We start from the raw sequence: 21,504 nt of genomic DNA on the forward strand, positions 1-21,504 counted from the left end.
TTCTATTCATAATGTCTTCCATCGGTCATTGTTGCGCAGGTATGAGGTACCGGTTGTGCCTTCCGTTGAGCCTCCTGCTCCGGTGTTGGTTGAGGGTGAGTTGGAGTACGTTGTCGAGAAGATCTTGGACTCCCGTGTTTCCAGACGGAGACTTCAGTATCTGGTCAAGTGGAAGGGCTACGGTCAGGAGGATAATTCTTGGGTGACAGCCTCTGATGTTCATGCCTCTGATTTGGTCCGTGCCTTTCATAGGGCTCATCCTGATCGCCCTGGTGGTTCTGGTGAGGGTTCGGTGCCCCCTCCTTGAGGGGGGGGTACTGTTGTGAGTTTGGTTTCTGGGCTCCCCCGGTGGTCACTGGTGGTACTGAACTTGTGTGCTTCATCTCCTTTGTTCACCTGTTTCCATCAGGATGTGGGAGTTTTCTATTTAACCTTGCTCCTCAGTCATTTCTATGCCGGCCAACAATGTTACCAGAAGCCTTTCTGTTGCATGTTCCTGCTCCTAGACTACTATCAGCTAAGTTGGACTTTTAGTCCTAAGTTTGTTTTGCATTTTTGTTCCAGTTCTCTGTGATTGAATATTTCTGAGGCTGGAAGCTCTTGTGAGCTGAAATTGCCACTCTGGTGTCATGAGTTGATATTAGAGTCTTAAAGTAATTTCAGGATGGTGTTTTGAAAAGGGTTTTCAGCTGACTGTGTAGTTCCCTTTTCTGTCTTCCTACTATCTAGTAAGCGGACCTCAATTTGCTAAACCTATTTTCATACTTCGTATGTCAATTTCCTCTGAAATCACCGACAATATATGTGGGGGCTACTGTCTGCCTTTTGGGGAAAATTTCTCTAGAGGTAAGCCAGGTCTGTATTTTCCTCTGCTAGGGTCAGTCAGTCCTCTGGCTGGCGCTGGGCGTCTAGGGATAAAACGTAGGCACGCTACCCGGCCACTGTTAGTTGTGCGGTAGGTTTAGCTCACAGTCAGCTCGAGTTCCCATCTTCCAAGAGCTAGTCCTTTGTATGCTTTACTACGTTCTCTTGCCATTGAGAACCATGACAAGACTGGCTGATAGCAGTGGGGAGCTGCACACTGCTGTAATGTCCCACATGGAGGGATGAGCAATAAAGAGCAGCTGCTGTCACACCAGCCCACTCGTAATGTCTCTGCAGCCAGACATGAGGGCTATGTGGCCTGCCCCCTTCTTTCAGCTTCTAGGAGCAGTCAACGCCCTGGTAATGTTTCCTTCACTGCAGGCCTACTGACACTGAGCAGGTCATGCCCCCTCACCTCAGACTGCAGACAGAGAGACATTATAAGTGGGCGGGTGTGACAGGAGCTGCTTTTCACTGCAATGCTCACCCCTCCATTTGGGACATAACAGCAGTGTGCAGCTCTCCGCTGTCTTAAAATAGCTGTATTTCTGTAGCGAACAGGATCATGTAAAAAAACAAACAGTACATACTCACCTTCTGATGTCTGTCACACGTCCCTCGCTGTCCGCTTCCTGCACTGACTGAGCGCTGGCCGTAAGTGAAAGCACAGCACAGCGGTGACGTCACCACTCTGCTGTTAGGGCCGGCACTCAGTCAGTGCAGGAAGCGGACACCGGGGGACGCGAAGGTGAGTATGTACTGTTTGTTTTTTTACATTTTACACTGGTAACCAGGGTAAACATCGGGTTACTAAGCGCGGCCCTGCGCTTAGCAACCCGATGTTTACCCTGGTTACCCAGGGACCTCGGCATCGTTGGTCGCTGGAGAGCTGTCTGTGTGACAGCTCTCCAGCGACCAAACAGCGACGCTGCAGCGATCGGCATCATTGTCTGTATCGCTGCAGCGTCGCTTAGTGTGACGGTACCTTTAGTGACAAATTTACTGTGGTAAAATGGTAACAACAGGCTTTTAATCTTTATTATGATACAATAATCAAGCCATTTAGATAAAACATAAAATATATTTATTGGAATACAACTCTAGAACAAAAAACTTTTTCATATTTACAACTTATTATACACTATGCAGTAAGTGTAAAAAAAAAGTTTTCAACAAATTTGTTCTTAGAAATAGTATCGCCTCTGTCAGATCCTTCTTTATAGATGACCTCAAATCAACCTCTCTACACTAACAACCTCTCTACACTAACTTGGGTTGGTGACAAAGCAGTAACCACATGGGCAACATCTCTAACAATTTCAGGGTATAAAGGAATTACCTCATGCACAGTCAGTTTTGATGAACGATTGAACTCTTCTACTTTGAGAGCAAGTGAAAAATGTTGCTGAAATATGGTCAATCAGTATTCTATGGGAGTGGAATCTTTTTCCCTGCGGCAACGCTTTGCCTGCTCTATGTCATCCAAATACTTGTCGAAATCAAATTCCTCATCTGATAAGGATGAAGGAACGGCAGCAGCATCACTGGTGGGGCCCGAATCCTCTTGCTCTTGGCCGTCCTGTAGCCCACTCATCCTAACTGCTACCTCAATCAAAGCTTCTTTTCCTTTAGTAAGCTCTTGATCATCCAAGAATATACGATGACTCGGGTCCACATAAACAGCTGCCAGAAGAATTTTATTAATTTTATTTTCTAATAGCAGTGTCTCTCTCCGTTTCATGGAAGCAGCAATGCCATCTGCGATTAAACCACCTCTTTGGGACAAGCAATACAATAAGTTCTTCCACTCCTTTATAAAAATGCCAGGAGTTAAATCCTCAGCTTGTAACTTTTTAGTCACTGTAAATGGGTGATGAAGAAATTCCTTCAATTCAGCCACCTGTGTCCACTGTCCTTCATGTAATGTTACCTGAGGGTTGGCCATATCAACAAGGAAGGGTTTCAGCTCAAGCAATCACTCAATCATTAAATAGGTGCTGCCCCACCGAGTGGCTTGATCCACAATTGCCCCTTTTCCAGCACATCTCTCCAAGATGGAATCAATTTTAGAGGTTCTGGTAGCAATAGCCAATTTCTTCACTTTGCTAATCAGAGTTCCAGCATGACCCTCTTGCAGACTATCTCTAAGGCTATGTTCACACGCTGCGGATTTTGCTGCAGGTCCGCAGCGTCTCCGCAGCTGCGGATCAGCAGCAGTTTCCCATGTGTTTACAGTACAATGTAAACCTATGGGAAACGCAATCTGCAGTGCACATGCTGCGGAAAAAAACTCGCGGAAATGCAGGGGTTTATATTCCGCAGCATGTCAATTCTTATTGCGGAATCCGCAGCGGTTTTACACCTGCTCCATAATAGAAAACCACAGGTGTAAAACTGCAGTGGAATCCGCACAAAAACCACGGTACATCCGCAATAAATCCACAGGTAAAAAGCAGTGCTTTTGCCTTGCGTATTTATCAAATCTGCTGCGGAAAAATCCGCAGCCCTCACAGATACGTGTGTACATAGCTTTATTGCCAGCTGCAGCTTGTGCACAACACAGCGCATGTGATGAATAGGAAAGAGGTGTGAAGCAGCTTTATCAAGATCATCTAATTGTAAAGAATCATTTTGCTGTTCTTCTGTAGTAATACCTGTTTGTTCCTCCATTACGGGAACAGGACTGTGGCCTTCCATTTCCAACATACTGAATGTGAAATGTTCTTCTAGCTGCTGTTCACCTTCATTATTCTCATTCATCAGTTTAATTGTACTTATCATGGTTGCAGCATTATCAGTTACAATAGCAAGAACCTGTTCTTTTTTGAGTTCATAATCTTGCAGAACTTTTTCTACTAAGGTCAGGAGGAACTGGCTGCTGTGATGAGCTTTAGTATCTTTTACTGCCAGCGTCTTAGTAACAATTTTTTTGTTGTCACAAACCTATCGAACATTGATAGCAAAATAGTTCACTCTGTGACGTGTTCAGGCATCCATTTTAAGAAACACAAAGCGTCTCTTGAGAGTGTTTTTAAGATCTTCCTTTTAGTTAAGGGCTTCTTCAATCACTAATTTTCTAATACTTTCTCTTTCAAGAGAAACACCAAGTTTGTGGTGCAAATAATGATAATGGTACACTGTCCTTCACAACAAGCTCGATGAGCTGTCTTTTAAACACATCTTCTGTTATTGTTACAGTAACTTTGTCACTTACAAAATATCTTGTAACTGATGTTTGAGACGCTCTTTCCTCCTCCTTTGCCTGGTGGGAAGTGCTGGTCTCTGGTTTCTTGGTGCCTCTGTGATCTTTTTCAATCACAGCTTTGTAAACTTCTGGGTGGCAGCGTTGTAAATGTCTTCTTAGATTGGAAGCTCTTGAAGGAGCATTTTTATCACTGCCTGATTTTGGCATCACAGCATTTGTTTTCATCTGGGTCACTTATACACTGACACACAATGTTTTTTTTATCTTGATTCACTGTAAAATGCTCAAATACAGCTGTTCCATAAGATGCTTATTAGACATTTTGTAATTATGTAAATCCATTCTCAAAATAATTTTGTCCTGTAAAAAAGTAAGGTGTATTATAATTCTTGCAAGAATAGGGAATCATGCACTGTATAATTTAGGATATAAATAAAACAATCTTTGCATAAATCAATAGGACAGATGATAAGTATAAAGTTTGTAAAGTATGTTAGATAGCTTTATGCTGAACTTTCAATGTCAGGCTTGTCTTCACAGTCTATGAAGAGGCGAGGATGGAGGGAGCATGTTTGTGCTGAATCATATTGCAGAATACACACACACACAAATATATATGTCCTCATTGATCCTGTTACTAAATTTCTGAATTTGAGATGTTAAAGGGACTCTGTCACCTGAATTTGGAGGGAACAATTTTCAGCCATAGGGGCGGGGTTTTCGGGTGTTTGATTCACCCTTTCCTTACCCGCTGGCTGCATGCTGGCTGCAATATTGGATTGAAGTTCATTCTCTGTCCTCCGTAGTACATGCCTGCACAAGGCAATCTTCCCTTACGCAGGCGTGTACTATGGAGGACAGAGAATGAACTTCAATCCAATATTGCAGCCAGCATGCAGCCAGCGGGTAAGGAAAGGGTGAATCAAACACCCGAAAACCCCGCCCCTATGGCTGAAAATTGTTCCCTCCAAATTCAGGTGACAGAGTCCCTTTAAATATCGTATTTTTCGGCGTATAAAATGACTGGGCGTATAAGACGACCCCCAACTTTTCAGGGGTCATCTTATACACCGGGTGTCGTATACGGCGTGTGCAGGGAGCGGTCCTGGATGGTTCCCAGGGTCTGGAGGAGAGGAGACTTTCCTTCAGGCCCTGGGATCCATATTTGTGTAAAGAAAAAGAATAAAAATACAAAATATGGATATACTTACCTTCCGATGGCCCCCGGAGTTCTCCCAGCTCTCTGCAATGCATGCGGCGGCTTCCGTTCCCAAGGATGCATTATGCGCCACGCAGGACCTTTGTGACATCGCAGTCCCACAACCGCGACATCACAAAGGTCATTCGCGGTGCGCAATGCATCATTGAGAAACGGAAGCCGCCGCATGCATCGCGGAGAGCCAGGAGAACTCCGGGGGGGCCGTCGGAAGGTAAGAATATCCATAAAAAAGGGTCAGCGTGGCATCACTATGCAGAAGGGGCACTGTGGGCTGGGATCACTATGAAAAAGGGTCAGTGTGGCATCACTATAGAAAAGGGGTAGTGTAAGTTGGGATGAGTGAAAAGGGCAGCGTGGGTTGGGATCACTATGAAAAAGGGGCAGAGTGGGGTGGGATCACTATGAAAAAGGGGCAGAGTGGGGTGGGATCACTATAGAGAAGGGGCACTGTGGGCTGGGATCACTATGAAAAAGGGTCAGTGTGGCATCACTATAGAAAAGGGGTAGAGTAAGTTGGGATGACTGAAAAGAGCAGCGTGGGTTGGGATCACTATGAAAAAGGGGTGGCATGGGATGGGATCACTATGGAGAAGGGGCAGCGTGGGGTGGAATGATTGAAAAGGGGGCATTGTGGGGTGGGATCACTATAGAAAAGAGGACAGCGTGGGGTGGAATCAGTATGGAAAAGGGGGCAGCTTGAGGTGGGATCACTATGGAAAAGGGGGCAGGGTGGGTTGGGCTCAGTAAGTAGAAGGAGATGGGGGTTCAGTATTGGGAAATGAGCTATAGATAAGGCTAACGTGAGGGAGATATTTCAAAGGGGGCAGCGTAGGGTGAGGACAGTTTGCAGATTGTAATTCATAAGTGAGGTACAATTCATAAGTGGGGACGGCGTGGACGTGGTGATCATAGCATATGAGGGGGGCACCGTGGTAGTCATAGTATATAAGGAAGACAGCCTGGTGGTCACAGTATATAAAGGCGGACGTGTGGTGGGAATATTTTATATGAATGGACAGTGTGGAGGCCATGTACCATCAGAGGGACATTGTGAGGTCATTTTTTATGCCGGGATCACAGTGAGTGGCTAGTTATTTATTTGGGTTCACAGAATTAGAATTATTTAAGACACAGGAGAAAGAGGGTGGGAACAACCAAAAGAACGACCATATAGTCCACAGATATTGGTAAAATACGATCAATCTTTAGTAAACAAGGTGCAAAGGACAGGTGAGGAAAAAGTGCACCAATAAGCACAAACCACTATATAGATGCACAACTGCACCGAGAGACCATAATCACTGCACATTACAATCATAATCATCAAAGAACCCTCCATAGAGGGGACTGATCAGAAAAAATAACTTATTATAGCGTGTGGGCACATCTGCACATAATCAAGATGTAATTACAAATAGAGACAAAATTGTCCAAAGGTATATAATGCGGTGTGTGAAAGCTCCTAGAGCAGAGGACAAAATATTGTCTGCAAAAGATTTAAAAATCTTACCTCAAGTGAGACGCAGACGTGAGGGTTCCCTGGGTCCGTGCGTTCACCCCGACGCACGTTTCGGAAGCTCTCCTTCAGGGAGCTTGGCACATAGTGCCATGAACAAGTTTATATAGTGATGACAACCGGAAGTAAAATTAGATCTAATACCGCATGTGTATGCGGGTTGCCATGCCGACATACACTAACATGCAGCGGTACATGTGGAAACATAAGGGATCAAAAACGAGCAGCACAACCTACCCCCCACCCATAGGGTACGCTCTATGGGGTTGGAGAGTTCTTTGATGATTATGATTGCAATGTGCAGTGGTTATGGTCTCCTGGTTCCGTGTATTCTCGGTGCAGTCGTGCATCTATATAGTGGTTTGTGCTTATTGGCGCACTTTTTCCTCACCTTTGTACCTTTTTTACTAAAGATTGATTGTATTTTACCAATATCTGTGGACTATATGGTCGTTCTTTTGGTTTTTCCCACCTTCTTTCTCCTTGTTAGTTAGCGACTTGTCCTTACTTTTGACCCAATATCTATATCAGAAGATATTAATCTTTACCAATTGATTTACATGGTTATTTGTTATGCTGATTTATTTTGTGAGCTTTTTTTTATCTATTGTGTCTTTGCTGTGTTCTGCAGAGCCAGAGAAAAATCCTGGCTAGGACAAATGGACCAGGTTTTTGGGGATGGTGCGGCCAGTATGCTGCAGGCTGGCGATCACAGATGGGATGATGCGTGCACTTCCATACAGAGCATTTTGATCAAACGCACCAGGCTCCGGTGGAGTCTTGCATTTCTCGAGAAATATGTGTCATGTGCCATGATTCCCAGGGGCCTTAGGATACAAGTTATCCCCACCTTTCCAGTTGAGGATGAGTCCTTTGTTGGTGATTGGGAGGAGGCGTGCAGCAAATGTTCTAAAATCTTTATGCAACTTTTAATTAACTTGAATACTAAGTCCATTGGGGAGCTTGATAAATTGATTGCAGCTCAGTCAGAATGGGCTGTATGTACTAACGAAAGACTAGTCTTTCGATAAAGACCTTGAGAAAATCTTGGGTGCGACATTGAAAAAAATACATGAAACACAAATCTTAAATAGAGACTTGAAGGACTACCAACTAAAAAGAGTCTTTTGATGGACCAAGACACCATCTCAGTCTCAGTCAATACTCCGGACAAATTCGTTTTCATCTATCTCCTCAATTGAAGAAACATCTGATGCTTCAACTTCTTCGATGGTAACATGTTCAGGAGCAAAGAATAAGAGGTTCCGTAATCATAACTATCATCCATATAAACATCAAGGTTCCCACTTTCCAGATGGAGGTTATGGGGACATTAAGGTAATTAACTAAGTGATTACCCACTATCTGAATCTGATTTGTCTCTAATAGGTAAGGGCCTCTCATTCTCTCCCTTAGCAGGCCTCGATACCTTTACGATCATTAAGGACCTTCATATTTTTGCTCGGTCCTTGTTGTTTAAGTGACATTTTTTAATGATAATTTACATACGCTCTTCCCCACAGAAGAAGAACAAGCAGCGTTAAGGGCATTGGAGGAGTTATCTGACGAACACAAGACACCAGAAGGAGGTAGGATTCCTCTTCTCCTCCTCTCTCCATCAGACCATGCTCCAGGAAATCCCCCCCTCTGTCTACCTGCAGTAGTATTGATATTTTTGTGCAGGTGGTAACTAAAGATTTTTTACGAATTTCTCAACACATACATCGATATAATCTGATGGGTGAGGAGCGGCGGTGCCTTCATTCTCTGCAGAATTTACCAGATTTTGTACTGAAACCGGCAGACAAGGGGGGAAATATTGTTATATGGCCCACAGTCATGTACGAATTTGAGGCTCTCTATCAACTCAAAAACCCTCTATGCTATAAAAAAATGATGTTTAACCCCTTGTCTGCCTACAGTACACTTCTCAAGAAAATTCTATTAAATGCTGTAGATAATGAGGTTATTACCAAGAAATTGGCTACCGCATTGATAGTAAATGAGCTGGCGATATCAACTTTTTATCTCCTCCCCAAGGTCCACAAAAATATGCACACCCGGCCCGGCCGTCCAATTGTTTCAGGTCGGGGGAATTACCTGAAGCATATCAATAAATGGATAGATTCCATAGTCCTGTCTCCTGAGCTTTGCACTTCTAAGACAGTCTTTTGAGCAATTTATGGGGGTATTAGTACACATTCCTGCACCAACCTGCTCAGAATTAAAGGACCTATAACATATAAGATATCTTCCAAAAGTTAAAGGGGTGGCCCAAAGGCAAAGTAATTTTCATTCTTAAATCCCTATCTAGTGCCATCTAAACTATTTTCTAATATACTTGCATTAAAAATTCCCTATCCTTCCTTAACTACACTATCTAATTTCTTTTCTATTGTTTTCCCTAGTTCCTTTTTGATGACGCTTCATTTTAGGATCCCAGTGCCGGCAACAGAGCAGTGTCCCAATACCCGGCGTGTGGAGACCAGTGACATCACTTGCAGGGGTAGTTCTGGTCTCTGCTCGACATGTATTTTTACACCGCTCTGTTTGAACAGAGGTGTGCTGTCACTGTGCACATTGCACAGTGCATAGCGCGCAGGGACTTGCCCAGCCCCTGTAATGAGCATCACTGGTGAAACTTTATTTCAGGGAGGGGGCAGAGGATGTGGTAACTCCTGCAGCTTCTGTCTCCTCCCTGAAATAAAGTGTCATTTCAGGGAGGGGAGATACCGCAGCCTCTGCCCCTTGATAACTTTTCATTTGAGTATCACAGCATGCACTGGGATTCTCAAATAAAGCATCATCAAAAACAAAGTATAAAAAAGAAAGAAAAGCAGTTAGTGTAGCTAAGGAAGGATAGGAAAATTTCCATACAAGTATATTTGAAAATAGTTTAGATTACAGCACTAAATAGATAAGAATTTAGAATGAAAATTACTTTGCCTTCGGACCTCCCCTTTAAGTTACTGTATCAATCTTTACTAGTGCTTTGGCCTGCTACTAATCAGTGCTGTGGTTCCTGTATGGTCCGTAGTTTGATGTTGATTGGTAACAACAACTCCAATCATCTCCTTGCCATCGTTAAGGACATACTGGGAGTTGCAGTTTCATGCGATACAAGTGTATAACTGGGGGCTAACCTGACATTGCAAGTGAAGGCTGTACTAATCTTGGTTATGTAGTTATGTGCTAACGGTGGTTCTGGTGCTGTATTTCCGTGCTGATGATTGTGCTAGTTATGCAGTCATCCATGCAGTTGCCATTGTTATATCAGCGCCTGGCTGGTTTCCTCCTGTATGTCTTCTATTTGAGGTCATCCTATCATCTCCCCCCCCCCCCCATGTGCATATTGTTTCAACTTTATTCATGTGCATCAGTGCGTACATTGTGGCTCTCAGGGTATTTTTCTGAATATAGGCAGGGTTTATTCTCGCTAAATGTTTCCTCTGTTGGTTAATGCCACACGCAGGTATTGTTGTCCCTTTACTCCCTCCTTTATCCTCCTTTTGCGCAAGCGCCTTTTTTTACAATGCATGTGCTGCTACGGCAACCAAGAGCGGAGTGTACACTTCCGCTCTGGGTCGCCGGCGCATGCGCATTGGATACGCGCCGGGCCCGGCAGGCATATTCGCCATTGCACTGTCTCCATGCGGTGCGGTGCGGTGAAATCTTAAAAGTCGGGGGTCTTCTTATATGCCGTATATCGTCTTATTGGGCCGGTGACTAATGTGCCTTTTGGGGTGGGGAGTGGTCCCGATGATGAAGAGGGGGCGTCTCACAGGGAAGTGTGAGTGGAGTAGCCCCCTACTACCTCATTGCGGCAGCGTGGGGGTCTCTGTGCTGGGGAGCGGGGGCTCCTCATTGCGGTAGCATAGGGTTTCTGGGCTGGGAGCGGCAGCTCCTCTTCGTGCCGTGGGGCAGTGCATCTTCTTGCAGCGTCGGGACTCCTCCGGCATCTCCTCAAGGCCCGGAGGCACCGGCAGCTCCATTGCTGCGATGTGGTGGCCTCCGGGAAAATGGCCGCTGCAGGCGGCGCATGCTCAGACTCAGATATCGTCTCCCGAGATCTCGGGACGAGATCTGAATCTGAGCATGCGCCGCCCCCAGCGGCCATTTTCCCGGAGGCCACCGCATCGCAGCAATGGAGCTGCCGGTGCCTCCGGGCCTTGAGGAGATGCCGGAGGAGCCCCGACGCTGCAAGAAGGTGCACCGCCCCACAGCACAGAGCCCCCACGGCACGAAGAGGAGCTGCCGCTCCCAGCACAGGAACCCTATGCTACCGCAATGAGGAGCCACTGCTCCCCAGCACAGAGACCCCCACGCTGCTGCAATGAGGTAACGGGGCTACTCCACTCACACTTTCCTGTGAGACGCCCCCTCTCTTCGTCATCAGGACCACTCCCCCCCACCCACCATATGCACATTTGTCTGTACCCGGCGTATAAGACGACCCCCGACTTTTAAGAAGATTTTGAGGGGTTAAAAAGTCGTCTTATACGCCGGAAAATACGGTATTTTACTGCAACTGTCTCATATACAGGACTGCTCACTTTGCCAAGCGCTTCTGTGTTCTCTATAAGAGAGCCGCTGCCGGACATCTCTGGAGGCTTATCATTTAGAGAACATAAGGATCTTCAGCCCTAAATCAGACATGCTGGATCCTTATCTCCTCGGACATCATCAGTCAGGAGCACCCATACACATTAGACTGTCAGTGGAACGTGTCGATATTGGTGGATTTTGACAATTTTAGTCAGTGTATGGGAAGGCTTAACTATTATCTAAAAGCTATGGGCGCACGATGTCTTTTAGGTTTCTGCGAATTTAATTAGTTTTTCAGGCAGAAGACACTTCAGGACACATTGGCATCTTTTGTAGTAAAACTACTTTTTTTTGCTTCTTTTCAGTCCTCTTTTCCAACTTTTGGGGACCGCTTTTTTAATTTAATTGTATTACATTAACCCCTTCACCCCCAAGGGTGGTTTGCACGTTATGGACCAGGCCAATTTTTACAATTCTGACCACTGTCCCTTTATGAGGTTATAACTCTGGAACGCTTCAACGGATCCCGGTGATTCTGACATTGTTTTCTCGTGACATATTGTACTTCATGATAGTGGTAAAATTTCTTTGATATTACCTGCGTTTATTTGTGAAAAAAATGGAAATTTGGCGAAAATTTTGAAAATTTCGCAATTTTTCAACTTTGAATTTTTATGCAAATAAATCACAGTGATATGTCACACAAAATACTTAAAAAGTAACATTTCCCACATGTCTACTTTACAGCAGCACAATTTTGGAAACAAATTTTTTTTTTTTGTTAGGGAGTTATAAGGGTTAAAATTTGACCAGCAATTTCTCATTTTCACAACACCATTTTTTTTAGGGACCACATCTCATTTGAAGTAATTTTGAGGGGTCTATATGATAGAAAATACCCAAGTGTGACACCATTCTAAAAACTGCACCCCTCAAGGTGCTCAAAACCACATTCAAGAAGTTTATTAACCCTTCAGGTGTTTCACGGGAATTTTTGGAATGTTTAACCCCTTCCCGACATGTGACGGTATAGTACGTCACATGTCGGGACCCCTGCTTTGATGTGCGCTCCGGCGGTGAGCGCACATCAAAGCCGGGACATGTCAGCTGTTTTGAACAGCTGACATGTACCCGCAATAGGCGCGAGCAGAATCGCGATCTGCGCGCGCCTATTAACTAGTTAAATGCCGCTGTCAAACGCAGACAGCAGCATTTAACTACCGCATCCGGCCGTGCGGCCGGATATGAGCGCATCGCCGACCCCCGTCACATGATCGGGGGTCGGCGATGCTCCTCCATTGTAACCATAGAGGTCCTGGAGACCTCTATGGTTACTGATCGCCGGTGGCTGTGAGCGTCCCCCTGTGGTCGGCGCTCACAGCACACCTGCAATTCTGCTATATAGCAGCGATCTTATGATCACTGCTGCATAGCAGAGCCGATCGGGCTGTGCCTGCTTCTAGCCTCCCATGGAGGCTATAGAAGCATGGCAAAAGTAAAAAAAAAAAAAGTTTTTAAAAATGTGAAAAAAATAAAAAAAATATAAAAGTTTAAATCACCCCCCTTTCGCCCCAATCAAAATAAATCAATAAAAAAAACCCCAACCTACACATATTTGGTATCGCCGCGTTCAGAATCGCCCGATCTATCAATAAAAAAAAAGCATTAACCTGATCGCTAAATGGCGTAATGAGAAAAAAATTCGAAACGCCAGATTTACGTTTGTTTGGTCGCCACGACATTGCATTAAAATGCAATAACGGGCGATCAAAAGAACGTATCTACACCAAAATGCTATCATTAAAAACGCCAGCTTGGCACGCAAAAAATAAGCCCTCACCTGACCCCAGATCACGAAAAATGGAGACGCTACGAGTATCGGAAAATGGCGCGATTTTGTTTTGTTTTTTGCAAAGTTTGGAATTTTTTTTCACCACTTAGGTGAAAAATAACCTAGTCATGTTAGGTGTCTATGAACTCGTAGTGACCTGGAGAATCATAATGGCAGGTCAGTTTTAGCATTTAGTGAACCTAGCAAAATAGGCAAGCAAAAAACAAGTGTGGGATTGCACTTTTTTTGCAATTTCACTGCACTTGGAATTTTTTTCCCGTTTTCTAGTACACGACATGCTAAAACCAATGATGTCGTTCAAAAGTACAACTCGTCCCGCAAAAAATAAGTCCTCACATGGCCAAATTGACGGAAAAATAAAAAAGTTATGGCTCTGGGAAGGAGGGGAGCGAAAAACGAAAACGGAAAAACGGAAAAAGCTCCGGGGGTGAAGGGGTTAAATAAAAATGAGCATTTAACTTTTTTTTCACACAAAATTTACTTCAGCTCCAATTTGTTTTATTTTACCAAGGGTAACAGGAGAAAATGGACCCCAAAAGATGTTGTACAATTTGTCCTGAGTACGCCGATACCCCATATGTGGTGGTAAACCACTGTTTGGGCGCATGACAGAGCTCGGAAGCGAAGGAGCGTCATTTGACTTTTCAATGCAAAATTGACTGGAATTGAGATGGGACGCCATGTTGCGTTTGGAGAGCCCCTGATATGCCTAAACATTGAAACCCCCCCACAAGTGACACCATTTTGGAAAGTAGACCCCCTAAGGAGCTTATCTAGAGGTGTGGTGAGCACTTTGACTCACCAAGTGCTTCACAGAAGTTTATAATGCAGAACCGTAAAAATAAAAAATCATATTTTTTCACAAAAATGATCTTTTCGCCCCCAATTTTTTATTTTCCCAAGGGTAAGAGAAGAAATTGGATGCCAAAAGTTGTTGTACAATTTGTCCTGAGTACGCTGATACCCCATATGTGGGGGTAAACCACTGTTTGGGCGCATGGGAGAGCTCGGAAGGGAAGGAGCGCCGTTTGACTTTTCAATGCAAAATTGACTGGAATTGAGATGGGACGTCATGTTGCGTTTGGAGAGCCCCTGATATGCCTAAACATTGAAACCCCCCCACAAGTGACACCATTTTGGAAAGTAGACCCCCTAAGGAACTTATCTAGAGGTGTAGTGAGCACTTTGACCCACCGACTGCTTCACAGAAGTTTAGAATGCAGAGCCGTAAAAATAAAACAAACATTTTTTTCCCACAAAAATTATTTTTTAGCCCCCAGTTTTGTATTTTCCCGAGGGTAACAGGAGAAATTGGACCCCAAAAGTTGTTCTCCAATTTGTCCTGAGTATGCTGATACCCCATATGTGGGGGGGAACCACTGTTTGGGCGCATGGGAGGGCTCGGAAGGGATGGAGCGCCATTTTGAATGCAGACTTAGATGGAATGGTCTGCAGGCGTCACATTGCGTTTGCAGAGCCCTAATGTACCTAAACAGTAAAAAAGAAAACACAAGTTACACCATTTTGGAAAGTAGACCCCCTAAGCAACTCATCTAGATGTGTTGTGAGAGCTTTGAACCCCCAATTGTTTCACTACAGTTTATAACGCAGAGCCATGCATATAAAAAATATTTTTTTTCCACAAAAATTATTTTTTAGCCCCCAGTTTTGTATTTTCCCAAGGGTAACAGGAGAAATTGGACCCCAAAAGTTGTTCTCCAATGTGTTCCGAGTACGCTGATACCCCATATGTTGGGGTAAACCCCTGTTTGGGCGCACGGCAGAGCTCGGAAGGGAAGGAGCACTGTTTTACTTTTTCAACGCAGAATTGGCTGAAATTGAGATCGGACGCCATGTCGCGTTTGGAGAGCCCCTGATGTGCCTAAACAGTGGAAACCCCCCAATTATAACTGAAACCCTAATCCAAACACACCCCTAACCCTAATCCCAACGGTAACCCTAACCACACCTCTAACCCAGACACACCCCTAACCCTAATCCCAACCCTATTCCCAACCGTAGATGTAATCCAAACCCTAACCCTAACTTTAGCCCCAACCCTAACCCTAACTTTAGCCCCAACCCTAACCCTAGCCCCAACCCTAACCCTAGCCCCAACCCTAGCCCCAACCCCAACCCTAGCCCCAACCCTAACCCTAGCCCCAACCCTAACCCTAGCCCCAACCCTAGCCCTAACCCTAATGGTAAAATGGAAATAAATACATTTTTTTATTTTTTTTATTTTTTCCTAACTAAGGGGGTGATGAAGGGGGGGTTTGATTTACTTTTATAGCGGGTTTTTTAGCGGATTTTTATGATTGGCAGCTGTAAGACACACTGAAAGAAGCTTTTTATTGCAAAAAATATTTTTTGCGTTACCACATTTTGAGAGCTATAATTTTTCCATATTTGAGTCCACAGAGTCATATGAGGTCTTGTTTTTTGCGGAATGAGTTGACGTTTTTATTGGTAACATGGTCGGGCACGGGAGATTTTTTGATCGCTTTTTATTCCGATTTTTGTGAGGCAGAATGACCAAAAACCAGCTATTCATGAATTTCTTTTGGGGGAGGCGTTTATACCGTTCCGCGTTTGGTAAAATTGATAAAGCAGTTTTATTCGTCGGGTCAGTACGATTAGAGCGATATCTCATTTCTATCATTTTTTTATGTTTTGGCGCTTTTATACGATAAAAACTATTTTATAGAAAAAATAATTATTTTGGCATCGCTTTATTCTGAGGACTATAACTTTTTTATTTTTTCGCTGATGATGCTATGTGGCAGCTCGTTTTTTGCGGGACAAGATGACGTTTGCAGTGGTACCATGGTTATTTATATCCGTCTTTTTGATCGCATGTTATTGCACTTTTTGTTTGGCGGTGTGAGAATAAGGCGTTGTTTTTTGCCTCGTTTTTTTTTTTTTTTTACGGTGTTCACTGAAGGGGTTAACTCGTGATATAGTTTTATAGGTGGGGTCGTTACGGACGCGGCAATACTAAATATGTGTACTTTTATTGTTTGATTTTTTTTATTTAGATAAAGGAATGTATTTTTGGGAATAATATATATATTTTTTTCTTTATTTAGGAATTTTTTTTTCTTTTTTATTTACACATGTGGGAATTTTTTTTTAACTTTTTTACTTTGTCCCAGGGGGGGACATTACAGATCGGTGATCTGACAGGGTGCACAGCACTCTGTGAGATCACCGATCTCGCTTACAGCCGTGCAGGCTGCAGCTTTCATCTGCAGCCTGCTCTGCACCCGGAAGTAATCCCTGCAGGACCCGGATGCAGCCCCGCGGCCATTTTGGATCCGGGGCCTGCAGGGATAGGAGGTAGGAGACCCTCGCAGCAACGTGATCACATCGCGTTGCTCCGGGGGTCTCAGGAAAGCACGCAGGGAGCCCCCTCCCTGCGCGATGCTTCCCTGTACCGCCGGCACACCGCGATCATGTTTGATCGCGGTGTGCCGGGGGTTAATGTGCCGGGGGCGGTCCGTGACCGCTCCTGGCACATAGTGCCGGATGTCAGCTGCGATAGGCAGCTGACACCCGGCCGCGATCGGCCGCGCTCCCCCCGAGAGCGCGGCCGATCGTGCTGGACGTACTATTCCGTCCTTGGGAATTAGGGCCCACCCCACATGGACGGAATAGTACGTCCAATGGCAGAAAGGGGTTAAACTAGGGAGCAACTAGGGGACCAAAACTGAACTCGGTAATTATAGGCCAGTAAGCTTAACCTCTACTGTGGGTAAAATCCTGGAGGGTTTTCTAAGAGATGCTATACTGGAGTATCTGAGGAGGAATAACCTCATGACCCAGTATCAGCACGGGTTTACTAAGGACCATTCATGTCAGACTAATTTGATCAGCTTCTATGAAGAGGTAAGTTCCGGACTGGACCAAGGGAACCCAGTAGATGTAGTGTATATGGACTTTTCAAAAGCTTTTGATACGGTGCCACACAAAAGCTTGATACATAAAATGAGAATAATGGGGATAGGGGAAAATATGTGTAAGTGGGTTGAGAGCTGGCTCAGGGATAGGAAACAAAGGGTGGTTATTAATGGAGCACACTGGGACTGGGTCGCGGTTAGCAGTGGGGTACCACAGGGGTCAGTGTTGGGCCCTCTTCTTTTTAACATATTTATTAATGACCTTGTAGGGGGCATTCAGAGTAGAATTTCAATATTTGCAGATGACACTAAACTCTGCAGGGTAATCAATACAGGGGAGGACAATTTTATATTACAGGCTGACTTATGTAAACTAGAAGCTTGGGCTGATAAATGGCAAATGAGCTTTAATGGGGATAAATGTAAGGTCATGCACTTGGGTAGAAGTAATAAGATGTATAACTATGTGCTTAATTCTAAAACTCTGGGCAAAACCGTCAATTAAAAAGACCTGGGTGTATGGGTGGATGACAAACTCATATTCAGTGGCCAGTGTCAGGCAGCTGCTACAAAGGCAAATAAAATAATGGAATGTATTAAAAGAGGCATAGATGCTCATGAGGAGAACATAATTTTACCTCTATACAAGTCACTAGTTTGACCACACTTAGAATACTGTGCACAGTTCTGGTCTCCGGTGTATAAGAAAGACATAGCTGTACTAGAGGGGGTGCAGAGAAGAGCGACCAAGGTTATTAGAGGACTGGGGGGTCTACAATACCAAGATAGATTATTAAACTTGGGTCTCTTTAGTTTGGAAAAACGAAGGCTAAGGGGTGATCTTTTTTTAATGTATAAATATATGAGGGGACAGTACAAAGACCTTTCGGATGATCTTTTTAATCATGGACCTGAGACAGGGACAAGGAGGCATCCTCTATGTCTGGAGGAAAGAAGGTTTAAGCATAATAACAGATGCAGATTCTTTACAGTAAGAGCAGTGAGACTATGGAACTCTCTGCCGTATGATGTTGTAATGAGTGATTTATTACTTAAATTTAAGAGGGGACTGGATGCCTTTCTTGAAAAGTATAATGTTACAGGGTATATACACTAGATTCCTTGATAGGGCGTTGATCCAGGGAACTAGTCTGATTGCCGTATGTGGAGTCGGGAAGAAATTTTTTTCCCCAATGTGGAGCTTACTCTTTGCCACATGTTTTTTTTTTTGCCTTCCTCTGGATCAACATGTTAGGGCATGTTAGGTTAGGCTATGGGTTGAACTAGATGGACTTAAAGTCTTCCTTCAACCTTAATAACTATGTAACTATGTAACTTCCAAGTTTAATCCGTCTGAGGAATGGTTGGGTCACGTCGTTGAAACACTTTGCATCTTTGCAAACCTGAAGTGGTTAAAAGAAGCTCAAAAGACCAAACATATGAAAAGCAAGTAATTTTTGCACTGCAGCGCATATATTTAGTCTCTTTAGCGTTTATTTAATGCTTTTTCAGTTGGGTATTGGAGCCACCCTGAATAAAATGTTGTGTGCACATACTCTTGTTCTGACTTACCAGTATGGGGAATGACAACTTAAAGTGCCTATAGCAGCATGAACACCAAATATGGCCCTGGTTGTAGTGTGGGACCCTGGAGTCAATGTCTCCTGTGGGTTCCAGACACCTCAGTCCAACCCTGGTTGTATGGAGTTGTAATACGACCGGATGCATTCGGTCTAAAGCTGTATGTGCCTTTGTTTTCTTCCAAGAAGCATTATCATTTATGATACAAAATATATTCCAAAAATAAGTCTTTATTCCACCATCCAAAGAACCAAGATAATGAATTTTCAATGACTTCTATTTAGATGTAGAAGATGTACAGTGACCATGAAAAACGCAGGACTGCGTTGCCTTTATTTAGAATAGTTTGTATTAGGCTTATGTGGCACTCTTTAGGGTGCTGAAGTAGGTTTCCAGTCCATAAACAAGACGAAAAATAGAACTTGGCACTCCTTTTCAATGCTGAAATAATATATTTATTGCACAAATAAAAAAAAACAGAAAGATCCACATAAAAAAGCGGTGACGAGACATACTTTCTGTTTTAGTCTGATTATGTGATACAAAATGTGCATGTGACATACATGAAAAAAGTGTCTCCGATCAGGGGCCATATTGGTGGAAAACCATAGCAATGTAAGGTCAATAACACCCAGTTACTATCCAATCGTGTGGTACAACATGCATTCATGACAGGAAGTGATGCACATGGTGTAAAAGTGTCACTATAAGGCCACCATATTGGTGGGAAAAAAATGATACTTAGTAGTATTCCAAGGTAAATTCCTATCCACGCCATTTAGTATTACATGTACACTCCCTGATAGAAGTTATGTCGCTTATCCATGTTATGTAAATAAAAGCTTATAACCTGACGTTAAATTCATCCATTGGTTGTATAAATTATTCTTTTGAAAGCTGAAACACTCCAACATGTGATTTAGGTTAAGAAAATAAATTGGCATCAATGCAGAAATATTGATCAGTTAATGGACACAGAATGGTCAGATTTTGGCAAGACATAAGTTTTGTCGCCTGGTCATATAGTGCACCCAATCCTAGTTTACATCCTCACCTGTGCTCAGTAAATGATCGGTTAATTAATGTGCGTGTATAAAAAGAAACCCAGCACCCCAGACCTTCACTTGAACTGCAACTTGAGCTCTGACAACATGCCAAAAATCCACCCTGCGACCAAAGCCTGGATTATCAAGAGCCTGAAGACCAGATCCATTGCAGTGGTGGCTGGCACCTTTAATGTGTCTCAACGTCAAGTACAAAGAATTAAAAAAAGATTTGAAGAGACTGGAGATGTGTTTGACAAGCCCATGTCCGGCAGACCCCGCAAGACAACTGCTCAGGGGGAAGTTTGTTGGTTAGAAAATCCAAAGCAAGACCCTCTTCCACTGCAGTAGAGGTCCAACAGGCCTGGTCACCTCAAGTCCCTGTGTCAACTAGAACACCAGCACTAAACAAAAGGCAAATAAAAAGCCGTGTGGCATTTGCAAAGTCCCACAGCCTGCTAAACAGATGGACGCTGGAAAAGTGGCAGAAGGTGGATTTCTCTGATGAATCTTCAGTAGAATTACACCACAGCCGCCACAAATACTGCAGGAGACCTACTGGAGCCCGTATGGATGCAAAATACACCCAGAAAACAGTTAAATTTGGTGGTGGAAAGATCATCGTCTGGGGTTACATTCAGTATGGGGGTGTGCAAAACATTTGCAAGGTGGAATATCAATAGCCTAAAATATCAAGAAGTATTAGCTACCTCTTATATTCCAAATCATAAAAGGGGTCAAATTCTGCAGCAGGATGGTGCTCCATCTCATACATCCATCTCTACAGCAAAGTTCCTCCAGGCAAAAAAGATCAAGGTGCTCAAGGACTGGCCAGCTCAGTCACCAGACATGAACATCATTGAGCATGTGCTCGGGTAGGATGAAAGAGGAAGCTTGGAAGACAAAACCAAAGAATCTAGATGAACTCTGGGAGGCATGTAAGACTGCATTTTTTGCTATTCCTGATGATTACATTAATAAATTGTATGAATCTTTGTTGAACCTCATGGATGCAGTCCTTCAAGCTCATGGAAGTCACACAAAATATTAAATATGACTCTAATAGCACCACAACTTCATTCACCAATGTTATGCAACATATATGTGTATTTTAAGTTAAGTTAATTATTTGTTTGAATATCACATTACTTTCTGTGGGCGACAAAACTTTTGTCTTGCCAAAATCTGACCATTCTGTGTCCATTAACTGATCAATATTTCTGCATTGATGCCAATTTATTTTCTTAACCTAAACCACATTTCGGAGCGTTTCAACTTTCAAAAGAACAATTTATACAACCAATGGATGAATTTAACATCAGATTATTAGCTTTTATTTACATAACATGGATAAGCGACATAACTTCTGTCAGGGAGTGTATAGTTAAAGTAGAAGCTTGAATAATTGGCTATGTGATTAGTAGCTACTACCAATCGTAGGTGATATAAAAGGCAGACATTCCCAAAGATGTATATAATCTTATGGAACACATCTTCTACAACAAGGACAAGGACAGTGGCTGCATCATGTTTCCATCCACGGCCTACAATGAAGTTGTGCCCATTGCAGCACAACTGTATAAAGTGAACACCTCTACCCTACTTTGACTCTTGTCATATTGCTCTTACATACATTATGTGCCTTTTTTTTTTGTTTTCTTTTAGGCCATCTGAACTAAAGGCTGAGTCACACATAACGATATCGTCAACGATATCGTTGCAACGTCACGCTTTTGGTGACGTAGCAACGATCCCGCTAACGATCTCGTTATGTGTGACA

This window comes from Ranitomeya variabilis, chromosome 8 (assembly GCF_051348905.1).
Source record: "Ranitomeya variabilis isolate aRanVar5 chromosome 8, aRanVar5.hap1, whole genome shotgun sequence".
Taxonomy (NCBI): Eukaryota; Metazoa; Chordata; class Amphibia; order Anura; family Dendrobatidae; genus Ranitomeya; species Ranitomeya variabilis.